The sequence below is a fragment of the Desmodus rotundus genome, chromosome 8, assembly GCF_022682495.2.
Source record: "Desmodus rotundus isolate HL8 chromosome 8, HLdesRot8A.1, whole genome shotgun sequence".
NCBI classification, from domain to species: Eukaryota; Metazoa; Chordata; class Mammalia; order Chiroptera; family Phyllostomidae; genus Desmodus; species Desmodus rotundus.
The window spans coordinates 16878321-16894301 of record NC_071394.1 but is presented as its reverse complement, the minus strand read 5'-3'; the positions used below and the strand labels follow the sequence as shown (position 1 = coordinate 16894301).

The 15981-nt window shown below is 39.4% G+C and overlaps 1 protein-coding gene across 5 annotated transcripts in view; it reads right to left on the bottom strand.

The window, feature by feature from the left end:
* Window positions 1-15981, bottom strand: part of TRPS1 (transcriptional repressor GATA binding 1) — a 230996-nt gene that overhangs the window by 112907 nt on the left and 102108 nt on the right. The window lies entirely within an intron of this gene.

The window sequence follows — 15981 nt, the reverse complement described above, 5'->3', positions numbered from 1 at the left end:
ATCTTTCAGTTTCTGTAAAAAATATCAAAACACTATATTCCAGAACTCACAAAAGTGAGAGTCAAAGTAGAATATTAATGGGAGAGTATATAATTAGTAAGAAAATGCAGTAAAACATTGATAAATACTTAGGGATATTACAAAATCAGAAGGAGATTTGACTTTGGGTGGTAAACACACAATGCAATATACAGATGAGGTATTTTAAAATTGTACTCTTGAAAGCTACATAATTATATTACCCAGTTTCACCTCAATAAATTAAATACAAAATTAAAAAAATAAACATAAAAAGAGAAAAACAAAAAAATGAATATTATGAAGCTAAGTGAGCTCAAAACAACCAATTGATGACTGGTGGTTTCATGTGCTTGGCGTGCAAAAGAAAAAAAAAAAACTGTGAGTACTACCTGTTTGGTCTCCTACCTCCTGTAGAAGTCACCTCAGCAGCTGACTGACCAGCTGTCAGCTAATGGAAAAGTCAGTTGAAGTGGGGAGTCATTTAAAAATGCCATATACAGTATCATTTTCAATTTTAATCAGCTATTTTATTATTCAGTATAATCATTTATCATACCTTAAAACACCTAAAATATTTTTTACCAGTCCTTGAACGAGATACCAAGTTGTCATTAATCCATAAACCTACTGGATCCTCCAAGATTTCCAAATTTTAGACTATGATCTTTTCCCCAATTTTTGACAATTGTCTCACCTACACTTAATTTGATACTTCGAGTGTTGTACATTTATTAGCTCTTTCTTAAGCATTTATTTTCAGTCACAGCAGCACTTTTCATTCTTAGATATCATAACTTTATATAATATTTAATTTACTTATGTAAATATACTATGTTAGAGTATATAATAATAGCAAATTCAAATGCCGTAACAGGTTGGGAATCCCCACTGGCTTGGTACACACACTAGCCAACTAGCAGTGGCAGCAGTATATACAGGTGACATCCAGGTGACATTGGAGAATACAGTCTACCACCTGCAGGCACTCAGCCTTGCTGTGGACATCGGGCGGCAGAGGGTCCAGAGAGCTCTGGCTAGAGATCGGTTAAGAGGGTTTTTACTGTACATTCTTAATATCCATCTTTCTTTATCATCACAGTGCAAAATGTTCAACTTCACCTTCTATTCAATTCCCATTAATGGTTCACTATGAAGTATAAAAACCAAAAAGCTGTGACTAATCTTCATTCTAGTGTGACCAGATTTTATTGGTTATGCCAAGGCAGTATATTACCCACCTAAAAAAGTAAACTCTATGTGTACACACACTTCCAAAATTATATTCAGAATTTTTGTTTTTATTTTGTATTTATTTTAATTTTTAAAATTCAATAGAGGATATGATTAATGATCTTAGAGAGAAAGAAAAGGAAGGAGAAAGGAGGGAGAGAGGGGGAGAGAGAGAGAGAAACATCAATTGGCTGCCTTCCATAAGCGCCCCAACTGACTGGGGGTCAAACCCATAATCTACGTTTATGCCCTTACCAGGGATTGAACCCAAAACCTTTTGGCGTACTGGATGACGCTCCAACCAACTGAGTACCTGGCCAGGGCTTATTTGTGTTTTAGATGAAAGGTCGATAATTAGAAAAATTAAATCAGTACAAAGGGCAAGCATTCCACTTGACAACACGACATTCTTTAGCTCTGACAACTATATGGCTGCCTCATATTGAAAAAACAGTGTTTCTTAACAGCATTCAATTTCAGGTTCCTCATTTGTAAAATGAGACTGGACTAAGAATCCACTCATCCTTAGTACATTTTATGATTCTGATATGGATTTTCTTTCAAGGGCCACATTCCATTTTAAGATATACTTGACACATTTGCGCCCAAATTCTGGACTGTAACCCAGTATTTATTGAGTTGTCAGGCATAATAGTGCCAGAACCTCTTGTATCCATGCACGGCAGGACCCAAAAGGGGTAGCACTGTACGGAGTTACACCACCATGAAAAGTCAGAGCTCAGCAAAGCCACACAGAGCCTGGCCAATGCCCACGATGCAACCTAATGTCCTTTCCATGTCCAGGACGATTTTCCAGGCAGCTCCAGCAGAAGAGATTAACGGTGACGAAAGCAGCAACTAGGAGACATGTGAGATATGGAAGCCCAGCCAATATTCCATTTGTGATTTGTCACATCTCAGCACAACAAGATGACTGCAATTTACAATTTACAATGCTGGCAATTTACAATTCAAACGAGTGCCTTCATTTTTTTTCAAAGAATGGACTATGTAGACATCAGTCAGTATGACATGAAAATGCCCGGCCAGGTTCATTTTAAATGCACGTTTTATTTGGTACTGTTAACTAATCACTATCATTACTTCCACTGTTTACGAATGCAATATTTATTAGGCAAAATGTAATTTGGAATCCTTTCTTGCACCCAAACCTAATTCATTTCCTGACTTTCCGAAATATTTATATCCTGATTAGACATATTAGGTCTTTAAAGCTGTTGTACTAAGATGATTTATTTATTTCTGGGGCAGTGTTAGAAAAACTATTCTCTAAGAGAAGATGAAGAGGGAAAAAATCACATAGAGTCCCTTCCAGGACTTTAAAAAAAAAAAAAAAAGAGATGAAAAGACCAAAAGGAAGAGGGAAGAGGCTTAACTCAGGACTAAGAAAGAGGATTTAGGTGCCGGCCACTCCCCAGTGTGCATCCTGGTTTTAGACTCTGGCTTCCCTCTGTGGCCTATGGCAAGATTCCCGGCTTGCTTGCATCAATTTCCACATCTGTAAAATGGGGATGATGAGACTTACCCACCTTACAGGCACAGTGTGAGAATTAATTAGTACTTGTGAAATGCTTTGAAGATGAAACAGGCTACATAAATGCTAGCTATTATTATTCCAGAGAGTTGTCCAATGCTATAATTAACCAAATTCAAGTCCCACAATACGACCTACTCTAAAATGATCCGAGCTCCAAGAGGAAAAGCCCAGCTCCAGCTTTCCCCTTTCAATTTATTGAAAAAATCTGGAAACAAAACTCATGTATTTAATTTTATACTTGCAAAAGCTGAGAATCCATTCTTTCCTTAAATTTGACACAAATAATGCCATCAAGTCATTATGGCAGTTCTTGAAGCAGCCTGGTGTCCTGAGGGATTTGGAAGCCCAAAGGTGAAAGGGAAAAAAATAAAAGACAGGATATTTTCAAACCACCTGAAGCACAGGAGAAAATAAGCTATTTGCACTGCTGCGGTTATCTCCATTACCCTTCCAATACAGATACAGCAAAGACATAGCTTCAAAGATTTCAGCGCACTGCACCAAGGTGATACAAGATTAAACTAAGTGTTGGGTTATGTGGGTTTTGTTACTTTTGCCGTTGGGGTATGTACAGCCACCTCTAATACCGAGTTTTCATATATTTTGTTTCTTTCAAGATGAGTAATGACTTAAAACTGCCAAGTCATTAGCTTTCCAAAGATCTCTTAAAATTTATTTTTTAGCCATTAGTGATTTTTTCTTCTGAAAGAACCATGTGTTTATTTTGTATAAACAGCTAGGTCTTCAATTTTGGTCTACACAAGTAAGCAAGCACACACACACACAAATTCTTACCAAATTCAAGACTCAAAATTCGAGCCTAACTTTTTATCAAATTGAAAAATGATGCCCCTATTTTTCTCTTCATTCAAGATTCATTTTAGGGATTTGTTTAAAGCCAAAAGTCATGCGCTAAGAGAGGGTCAAATTAAAATGAATCACAAATGAAACACTCCTTCCCTTCAAAACAAGTAACAGGCTTTTTTATTTAGTCTGGATTTTAACAAGGCCTTCTCATCCGTTTGCAGATCATTCCGTTATTTTATAAAATCCTTAGGTTTTGCTCTGACAAAACAATTTAAGGAATGATTTCCCTGAAGCTGCTCTAACTACATGTTCTAGATGCTTGTGTTTGCTTACCGTAGTGCTGACAACGCTCTTGACAATAGAACATAGTAATGCAATAGCCTGCACAGTAAGACACGGTTTTTCAAATCATTACTTACAATTCCACACGGCACAATGTACAAAAATGTCTCTTAAACATGAAATAACATCCTAAGATATCAGAGGATTGACAGGAAATTTCAGGCCAAAGGGGAACTAATGCCAAATCCCAGAAGAGTGTCACACAGGTGGACAGAACAAAGGGAAGGAAGCAGGACAGACTCAGGTGTAAGAGGAACGATCTGGTACCAGATCTTGGATTCCGATTCCAGCCCACTGCCGGCAGGACGTGCCTTCTTCAACCTCACTTCCTTCACCACTAAAATGGGAGTATCTACCTCCTGGGGTTGCCGTGAGGACTTAATGACTTAATACATGGAGTATTTCCCCGCCTGGCCCTCAGGACCGATATGATGCTGGCTCATGTGCAGGTGGAAGGGTCGGAAAGGCCCCAACCACTAGAGATGTCAACTGGTGCTTTTCTTAACATCCCAGTGTGCAAACAAATTTCTTCTATTTATACCTGAAAATATTAACTAAAATGTGTACTGTACCATTTTGCTCAATAAAATTAATAGGCATCCAGCAACCTCAGAAAATCCATTTCATGGACCCTATTTATATTGACCTAAAGTTATTTACGCCGACAGGAACTTCAGCACAACATTTTCTGCCTCAGAGAGAGGCACTGGAGTCCCCCAAGGCTTAACATCTGTGTTCGTTAAAATGCATCACTTTATAAATGTGATTACTTCATTCTCCAGGCAAGTGTAACTTCTGTGGGGTTTTTAGTGTTTCCTTTTGTGAATCACTGCAGTGAAATGGACTATAGAATATACAAGCGACTGAATCTAACTGGAGAAGAGGGTAGAGAGAAAGGAGGAGGAAAAGAATAAGAAATAACTTTTGTTTCCATCTGTTCATTAAAGTCCCTATTATTAAAAAGATAATAGGGACTTTAAGTGTAAAAAGGCAGATAGTGATACAGGGTATCTAAAGGGCTTGAGATAACTCAGAGTTTTATTTTTTTATTTAACTATTGTATTTTGACAATCCTTCAAACCAAATCCTCTTTATCTGAGCACTACCCTTGGCAGTTGTATGCAGTCTCTAACCTGGCTGCATGTGCATGGTTTGAGAGAATACCTCCTCACTATGCTTTTACTGTGACTCTCCCTCTGTCAGAAACGACTCCTACTACACACAGCCAAGCACGGGGAGAAGTGACACCGGGATGATCAAATATGCTGAAGTAAAGAAATGTACGACACCGCTCTCCGTGGATCCACGTTGGAGTTTCTTCCGCGGGTGTCGGTGTGGTAACTGGTGTGAACAAACCTCATGAATTAGACCTTTCCTTCCTCTAATTCAGTGCTGCTTGGACTAGAGGTCAATGAGTTCAAGTTCAAGGGTTAACACTGTGTTTTCTTAAGTGCGTCTCTAATTTTCATTTAGGTAATTCAGATCCCTCATTACCCTACCTAACAGCCTTGGACATTATTGGTAGCTACCATTTAATAATCTTAAAGAGCAAATGGTCATTAAATACCATGAACATTCAGTGGTGCCAATCGCTTGACTCTTTTCTTACTCTTGAAACTATTTGAAATGAAAGCCGAAACAGAAACAAACAGATCTATATAATATTCTCTACTTGCTAAAATGATTGTATTAAAACTGGGTAGTCATTTCATTACGCATATTTTAGAAGATTCAGTTTAGATTGATGGATGCAATCCAATGCACCTAATCATTTCTCATCAGTCAACCTCATAGTGTATTTTAATTATACTTTATAAATCCATTAATCAAAGTTTCAGCACAAGTGGTTCCACTGTTTTATTTCAAGAACAGATTCGATGATGTGAAAACGAATATAAAGTTAGATGAGTGAAATGCATGTATTGCAACTCATTTCACCAATTTTGATTCATTTTCAAATTATCTACAGTTTTAATCATTTAATACAAACAGACACCATAGACTTGGGCGAAGCAGTCTGTCCACCTGAACCCAATGCTGTGAGATGAATTAAGAACGTCTACTCAGATGGAAATTTGCTAACTTCTCAATGCAAAGCAGAGGGTCATTCCACATGCAGGTTGGCAATAAAAAGGTCAGATGCCCACAAGTACAGACAAGGAGCAGTTATTACATAATTCTGAGAAAAAAATCCAAATCCCATGTTAACCTTCCTCACCAAGGCCCAGTTCAAATGTCAAAATAATAAAACTCCCAGTACAACTGTCAACTACATTTGAAGTTTATCACTGACATTGCAGTTTCCTAGGAATTAGGTTTTTAATCTAGCATCCAAATTACAGGAAGTTTACTTAATATTACTTTTTAATTCTATTAGGAAATATATCAAATCACATAATTCTTGTCTGATAAAATCATTAAAATGCCATATCAAACAGCAAACATTTAAAAGATGTTTTTACTACCCATACTTTGTTAAAATGACTTTCTAAGCATCAGCTCTTTTAGTTTTTAAGTCAGGAAGGGAAAAGGACAACGTATGATTCCATTCTGTCTCTGCTTCTCTCCCTTTCTTTTTATCCTCTAGGTAAAACTAAAATCATTCAGCGAGTTTCTCTGTCTTTAACTGGGCCAGCGAAGCATGGAGTTTAAGCTTATGGGCTGTGTGGTAGGACGACTTGGGTGTGAATTCCTCTATCTAGCTCTGGGACCTAAGCAAGTGACGTGGTCCTCTGGTTGTGAAAAGCATCACACACTGTGAAGTGGTCCAGGTAGGAAGCAATCATGATATTCAGCTTCAGGAATATCAACTCTTTTTTCTTGGGCCTCTCTTCTCTCCGTGTTCCCCTCTAAAGAGATCCTCCATCTCTGGGACCACTCTAGAGTAAAGGCTTCCCTGCAGAGCAGTAGCCTTTGTGATAACCGTCTCTCCACCACTCCTGCTATATTGCACGTACCTGAATTAGCCTTTTGGGTCATGCTCTCTGCTTTGAACAGCTAACTAATGACCCGAAAATGAAACTGGGCTGGGGTGTAGACACTAGAAATACAGTAACAAAGTGTCTACTCTTAGGACCGCTTCAATTTTAACAACAAAACACTCATAATAACCCAAAACCTAAAGAAGGTCTTAAAGTGGGCATTTTAGAAAGCAAATCAGTGAGATTAATTTGGAGGACGGAGGAAGCGGAGATGATATTTCAGAAACCTGCAAACCAAGACGTAGAGGAAAAAAGGGCGGCTGGAACCATATCTGAAAATCAAAATCCTTAACTGTAACATTAAACTCCTTTATCTTCCTAATAGTTACTTACCCTCCAGTGGGTCTATAATTAAAGTTTCAGGTATTGGTAGAGAAATCTATAATCAAATTCATAAAAGAGTTAGGAAGGGATGAAGAACATTCTCAGCATAATCTCTGATGTGTCTTGTTCAGAATGCCAGTCTTAATCACTTGGGCTTCTGATTGCTAACAATTAAAATCATGATCTCCATTCTTCCCCCTAATGGATAAAAGCCTTTGTGAGGAAGATGTACAATGCACCCTGTCTTATTACTGACAAGTGGCACTGAGCTGGTAGAGTAGTGTATTAATACTGATTACCCTGATTAATAGTACTGTGAAAATCGGTTCAATGGCGCTTCAACATGTGTTAAAGGAGCACAGGAGAGACACACTGGGCAGGATATGTCACTGGTGTACCTCATTCTGTCACAAAGAGAACTTTTTTTAAATTGATGAGTTAAGGTAGAAGCTGAGCTTGTTCTAGTTTTAATCAATACATTCATTTAAATATGAAAATGTCTCATTGAACACACACTCCCCCTCCTGCCAATCAGGAACCTTTAAGAAAATAAATGCTCCAGGCTTAAATTCAAACACGGCCGATCCTCACGCACATGCGTGCATACTCAGTGTTATATCATCGTGAAGAGAGTCGATACTGATTATGTTTCCAGTATGACGGGCCTTAGGAAAACACATTGTATAAGACGAAAGCATCAATACCACAAACACTCCTAAGGAAAAGTAAAAAGTTTCAACACATAAATTGGTAAAAAAGAATATTCTCATGCATAGCCCATGCATAGCCCATTTACTCCAATACCAACCCTAGACGATTAGGAGCAAAGAGATTCCCCGTCCTTGCTCCGCCCCCACCACCACTAAAGGACTCTGCTCATGGAGTTGGGTGGCTCATCCACACTTTTCCAGCTAGTTATTTAGCACAGACTTAGGAATCCCAGTCAATCTCCAGCCCTTCTACTATGCTACCTTGTTAAAAATGGCCCTTCAGATTAGATTTCAGGTACAAGAAGTACTAAATGTAAATCAGAGCTTTACTAGACAAACTCAAGGAAGCCACTTGCTTTTAACAGGGCTTTTCATGTCACTATTACGAAGAACAATCTAATGGGCAAGATTGACCTTTCAAGCCTGGATGGAAGACAAATGTTGCAAAAGCCTATCTTTGCTTTATAAATATATATATTTATAAACATTTATATATATACATATATATATATATATATATATATATATATCATGGTAACAACCGATAATAAATATACACACACACACATATTTCTCATGGTAACAAATGAGTTGTGAACAGTTTTAAAAGCCTCTGACATGGGCTTTGGGAAGACAAGGGATCAAAATAGCTTTGTAACAATAAAAAGAGGCAGCTCTGGGCTTAGCAGCCCAGCATTCCAGCTCTTAAGTTAGACATACATAGATTCCCATGCCAGCCCAGCCACTAATTAGCTGTGGGACTTTGGGGAAGTCACTCAGCCTCTCTGAAGTTCAGCACCTTTATCTCTAAAATGGAGGTAATACTAATTAGCACCTCCATTACTAGATAAAAGTTCACTTGAAGCCCAGCCCTTTGAACTGCTGACTATTTGTTACTAGTATAAGTTGGAGTTGTGCAACCTACAAACAGCTGCTTTGCAACACAGTGATCTCTGTGATATGAGAAATCTTCTACCAAGCCTGGAAAGGAGCTGTTAAAAATCATCATGTAAGGAATTCTTGGCACCAGGTGTAGGAGGTTGTTCTAGTTGATTTCTAAAGCCCTTGGTATTCTGGGAAATCTGTAACTGTCCCTGAAGTTCTCTTCTGCACCTTGACTAAGTTAAGTTTAACCAACCTTTACGGAGTTCCAACCACTGTGCATGAAAACATTAACAAGAATCAGTCCTTGCCCTTGAGAGACTTAGGTCCATTGGGAAAGGGAGAAACACAGACAACTTCACACGAACATGGTGTATCAGTGAAACAAGCTCTAAGAACTTCAGGTTCAGGAAAAGCCTCCTTCAAAGCTGAATGCTGATAGGCACATGGAGGCCCTCCGTAACCAGCTGAAGACTCCAACCTTACCTTTGAAATCTTGTACAAGACACACACATCCCTCCAGCTGAAGTATGAAGGATGGATTTCACACTCCCAACACTGGAAATGAAAGGGCCGGTTCACCACTGCGGAACACTGGTTTTTTCAGAACCAGATGATAGAGAAAAAAATATATTCGTTCAAAAATTATTCTGTCTTAATTAGGACATTTGAAGAGTGCATAATTCCACGATGGCTTTTTAGAACTGAGCTTACCTAAGGCAAATTGCAAAAGAAGAGAAGCCAAAGCTTTTCTTGGCTTTAGGGTTCCAGTTCCCATACCATTTCAGAGCTAGAAAGTATGGGTTGTTAAAAAATTAAATAAATCCCTCAGCCTTGCTCAGGCTGTCATAAATTTACATTCTACACTTCCTACGTAGTTTTTTTCTCCTAGGTTTCTCTAGAGCCAGTGCTCGTGTATTATAGGTGCTTTTGTTCACGTTAACATACATCGACGTTTTCCATTTCCACTTCTGCAAAGTAAATGTGACAAGCGCATGCTACTGAGGCCTTTATCAGCAAACCTGGATAACTCACATGTTTTGCGCGCAGGGTAGTGAGAGTTCAAAGAAGCAAAGCAGATTCTGATTGTTATGATGCTTCCAGTAAAGTGAAGAAATGATTACTAGTATACAATTTTTCCAAAGTGCTTTTGAATAGAGTTGTCTCTATTTTCTGAAACTTCTTATATAGCATTAAAAACATAATTGAGTAGAATATGATTACGTGGGACAAAATTATGTTCAAAGGCAAAAGTAAAATGCATTTTAAAATCTAAGTCGAGGAGAATACATTTGCAACACTTCATCTAGTGCATCCCTTTTACGGCCGGGTTGCTAACACGGCAGAAAGGCAAGCCAGTCTGTCTGCTCTCACCTCCGCGTGCAATGCCTGCCTTCTGCAGGTGTGCCTCAAGGACTTCTCCCTCTTCCTCTCTGAATCGTCTTGCAGACACTAATGAGCATCGCTCTTCAGCTTTAATTATTGGCCCCTGACAAGTCAACATAATAGGAATCAGCTTAACCAAGCGTACTCCCCAGTGACAAGTTCAATTACTCAGGTTGTACTTCTCCGGGAGGGGGCCGAGGGGCCTGCTAATTTAACACTGTCAAAAAAATAAACATCGGTTTCACTTACAGTTTATCTTTTGACCTTTATGTCACCAAATCTAACAGGATATGCTTCTCCCCGCCAACGGCCACCCCCACCCCGGAAAGGATTTGTAGATTGTGTGCTACAAGGCCTTTCCAAAAAATCAGAGTCAGTCTGACATCCGCTCTGGTGTATGAAGTTACACAATGTGCTTTATAATCTGGAAATGCTGAAATTTGTTGGAGGTTTTACTTCATCTCTCCTTGAAAAACAAAGATATAGTCTGATCTGTTGTCTGCTACTAGCATTTTATATGTTCACCTAAAAAGAAAATAATCCTGCTACCTCTCGCGAAGACTCATTCTCATAACTTTACAATGAAATAAGATAGATATTAAACTAAGATTTTTAAACATAATTTTTCAACAGCAGGTGACACCGGTTTACAGTACTACCTCCCTCTTTTGGGTGTGGAATCAATCGGTATTTTTAATTCCAAACTGCAGTACAATGGCCTTTTCAGTAAGTTAGGTAAGTGGAGTTAACAAACTGTACCATAACTGAGCTACACCGTTAACACTCTTCATTTAATTTTTGTGATAGTTGGGCTTTTTAAATAAGTGTTCCCATTTGTTCTTATAACGTGTAAGTGCTACCTTTCACACAAGCAACTGAAGATACACTATTGGTCAGCACTTTTTGTTTCTCTTCGAAGCACTCGCACCTTCCGTCTGTGATCCTGGCCATACCCAGAGTGGAAGGCCCACCCAAGAAAGGACTGATTGAATTTCACCCAGCACCAGGGTCAGCCTCAGAATGCTGAGATGTAAAACTGCACCATCACCCGAAAGGGAAATAAAATGTTCTGGAGAATAAGAAGTGTACCCTTGTGTTGCAACTACTGCAAAAGGAACTCGAACCATGTTTCCTAATGTTAGTGGGAAAACTGCAATTTTACATTAAACATTATTTTTAAATAATGACAAAATTATATATTGTCTATTATATCATTATAGTTATGTAAATAGCCTTTCAAAAATAATTGTATTTTAAAAAGATAATTGCAATGCTAACTTTATACGGGGCAGGGACTTTGTATATTTCACTTGCTGTTGCAATGTTCAGATCTATGTCTGGCTGCTTGAGAAAATGCTTTAAAAACTGTTCAAACCTCCATATTCCTAACTCACTCTAAATAGATGGATATGTCAATTCTTAAAAAGTAGGTCACATTCCTTCCTCTATTACTTTTACTAATTCAGGAACACGAAATTTAGGCTGGCGCGCTGCTAAAAACCTTTCTGGAATAGAAAACCACTGTTGCTGCCTATAGTTTGGGATAGTGTATGTTATTTTGCCATATCCCACTTTCCTCTTTACTACAATTTTTGTAAGTAAATAGCAATAGACAAACAAATAAGCCAATGGTGTATTTAGGACAGTAAAATACCACTATACCTATCACTACACATATGCTTAATTTTCAACCCCATCTACTTTTCTAGGGTAAAATACTATGATGGTAGGCATTTCCGATACTCAGACACTGGCTGCTTGTCCTCATTTTCAGAGCAGCACACAAGCACATAAACCTATGGTAGAATTAACTCCTTCAGCAAATGAGAGCTGAAATCTGGAAGCTCGTAATCTATTATAGAGTATATATTATAAATGGGGAATAGTTGGGGTTCATAATCTCCCCATATAATCACTTCTTTAAAATCTTATTTTCAATTCAGAAGTTCGTAGCCCTTATTAAGCACTTAGTGTTATTCCTAAAATCCTCAAAATGTATTTGTACACTACATTGAGGAAAACATTTCAAATTTTAAAGGAACAATTCGAATATTGCAGAATGTGTGGCAGTATGTTGGTACCTACTACCGTGAGAGTGTTTAGATGTTCTTTCTCACTCACTAAACTAGTTCTTCCGAAGCAAACAAATGAGGGAAAATCGGTCAAACTGGCTCAGCATTCCTAGGCATTAATAAATAATAGGAGAATCTTTCTTTCTTCCTCTCAGGCCCTCAGAGTAGATTAAAGGTGGAGTCTCACCTGTCTTTCAAGGGAGCTTTTTAAAATGACAGAACATTGTGTGCTCATGCCCCCTTTGTCAAATCTTAATTGACCATAGAGACAGGGGGTTATTTCTGGGCTCTCTGTTCTGTTCCATTGATCTATATGTCTGTTCTTATGCCAGCACCAGATTGTTTTGATTACGGTGACCTTGTGGTATAGTTTAATATCAGGTATTGTGATCCCTCCTACCCTTTGTGACAGCATAAATGGAACTGGAGAGTATTATGCTAAGTGAAATAGGCCAGTTGGTAAAAGACAAATACACCATGTGATCTCACTTTTAAGAGGAATGTAATGAACAAAATAAACTAAGGAGCAAAACAGGACCAGAGGCATGGAAATGTGACACACTGACAGAGGCCACAGGAGAGGAGCACGGGGGATTAATGGTGGAAGGAAGGGGAAGGGACTAGTCAAAGAACATGTATGAATGACCCACAGACATGGACAACAGTGTGGGAATAGACTGTAGGAGCAGGGGGTAGGCTGGGTTTACAGTAGACAACTGTAAACTAAGAATAAAAACCACTGCATTTTGCTGTCAAAAAAAAAATTTTTTTTAATTAAAAAAACAAACAAAAACATACAATGACAGAATAGTCAGCTGTCCCAGCCCCACCTGGTCCCCACTTCAAACTCAATGCACCTACATGGAAGGGCATTTTGTAGCTGTGGATTAAATGACCACGCCTTTCCTAGAACCAATGTTACTCCACAATCAGGATCAAACAATGAGCAAACTAAAATGATTGATTTCAGGTGACCAAACCGAACTGTGCTTCATTTGCAAATTTCAAACCGCAATGCCTCTGCCGCAGAAGCGGCCACCCAGTCTGGCGATTGAGGGAGGACTGGAGCGCCGGTTTTCCAGGAGAGATTCGCATCAGCGGGACAGCACATCCCTCACCATCGGGTTAAACCTGAGATTTATCAATGTAATAAGAGAAGCAGAAATAAATGAGCAGAGCGGAGGCCAGAGAGAAGAGATAAGTCTTCCAAAGAGATTAGCAGAGGAGGCAAGTCAATGGAGCTCTGAGATAAGGGGCTGGTGCTCCAGATGGCAGAGGTTCAGAGAAGGCCCTTTGAGAGGTGTGACAGTGTGAAGAGGAGGCAGGACGCCCAGGGGGAGGTGAGGAGAGGGACAAAGGAAGGAACAGGGAGCCCGAGACCAGTTGGATAATGAGCATGAATGGAACAGGGCAAAGGGGTGAAAGTAAATGGTTCTGCCTCAAACACTGAGGTATTCTTCCACTTTGTGGTTACAGATACCTTCCTATCTCTTCCCAAAATATCTTCAGAGTCTCATTCTCTAAACACCTAAACCCTAGAAGCTATTAACTGTCAGAGGCAAACACAGTATAACAGGAACCTAACAATCCCTGGGTTTTCACAGGTAAGATTCCTCTGAACGGGTGATTCTGAACTAACAATTTAGTTAAACATTATACTTAGTTTTGGGGTTTCTTGCCCCCCCCATGCTAACTTTGCTGTTATAACTTTCAGTAAAATACCAGGTAGAATTTCAATTACAGTCTTCATTACCAGGTCACATGTTCCAAATACAGGAGTGTATAGGGTGAACGAATCATTATTTTGATATTTGTGCCTCCCCAACAGCTGATACATTCTCTGCAGACAAATGTGGGGACAGGAGAAGGACACGTAATCACATGAATCAGCACACAGTCAGGTGGGCAGGGCTCAGACCAGTCTATTTCCACATATGCAAAGCAGTAGCCAGCACACTGATAACACCTTTGCTAAAATGCTGCTAAACCCATCACAGAACTCAGAAGAGTAGGTATGCTTTCAATACATTCCAACCACTCTATGCGCTGACCTCAAGTAGAGATGGTAAAAGATTAACCTCCTTTCTAAGACAAAACGCCCAGTACCTCCGCAACCTTTAGGTATCAAGGTTCGTGTTGGCAATTATCACTTTCTTAATAAAAGTTGTGAATTTGTCTTTAGGATAATAAGGCCTTTTAAAATCTACGGGTGGACAAAATGTTTTTTATAACACAAAAACTTGTTGCAGGGTATATATTTTTTCTGAATGGTTGCTTTCAGAAAAACCATAATATTCTAAATTCCCAACCTTTCTGTGCTGACATAAATAGGCACTTTACATTGGCTGTTACGACTCCTACAAAGCCTCCATGTCAGTCAGTAAGGCTGACCTGCAGCTACAAATCCCAGAGTCAACTGTACGGATCTCAAAAATCATGGTCCTCTCATTGAAAATCAATCTCCTCTACTTATTCTGTGTCCTTTGGATATTCGTATGGTGTCCTGTTACCCTATCTGTCGAAAAGGATGGCAGCTGCCATTCCTGTACCAATCCACGGCCCTGTGTTGTTCTTTACAAAACAGACTGCCTGTTTCTCAAGCCAAGAAGCATGTCCTATGGTTACACAGCCCTAATATTTTTTGGTCTTTCACACACAAACATCTCTTCAGCAAATCTGGTAACCTCATTAATTTGGGAACTCTCTCCAGGATCTCCAGAAACTCCAGCATGTCTAGTGGCATTTCCTAATTTCTATGATGCTAAGTATGCCTATACGCCATATCTCTAAGTTGCCAATGTTATAGTCCTGGCATCTTTGGTGCTAGCAAATCACGTATCAGCCCTTGCAAAGACAGGCGTGGTGCTAGTGTTTGCTGTTTACTTAAGATGGTATTTCCCAAATGTACAGGGTGGTGGCTAAGGACCACACTGAAACTTCCTCCTTCCCCCCCAACCCCGCAAAGGTACAAGCCTACACCAGATCCAAGAACACGAGCAAACCTGGCCCTTGAGTGGCCAATGCTGTCACTGTTCCCCATCCCAACAGGGCAGCCCACTTCAAGCCTTGTAGCTGCAGTCTACCTTTCAGCACATAGTTGGGAAGAATAATACACGTCCAAGAAGTTTTGCTTCTCAGTGACGCTAAGACTCACAAAAGCACTACTTCTAAATCCTAGTGTAACATTAGTAATCACGGTGTAATTAAGAGGTGATGTTTACTTAAGAAAAAAGCTAACGCTGGGACTCAAGGAAGCAGATTCCTAATTAAGGGGGCAGTCCTAAACTCGGTCCACAAAACAGAAAGAGATGGTTTTGCTCTTCTAACTGACACAAATGAAAGGCTACGTGTTTTATGCGGACACCGTCTGAACACTCTGAAATGACAGCCTGTGACCAGGGGTAAAGAGACACTTGATGATAAGCAACCTTAGGGCAAGGTCACTGAACACAGTATTAATGCAGCCAGTTGTCATTTACTGTTAACACTGCGAAGGACTGAGGAAATAGGGATAAAATCTCCCACCGGTGTTCAGTGAGAATTCTTGAATTTTTCAATTATAAATAAATCGAAGTCTGAGAACAAGGAAGGAGGAAAACAAGGGCAGGTCAAGGTTTAAACATACCTGTTCTGCCCTTCCACACCGGACCCTGCTACCAGCCTGACAC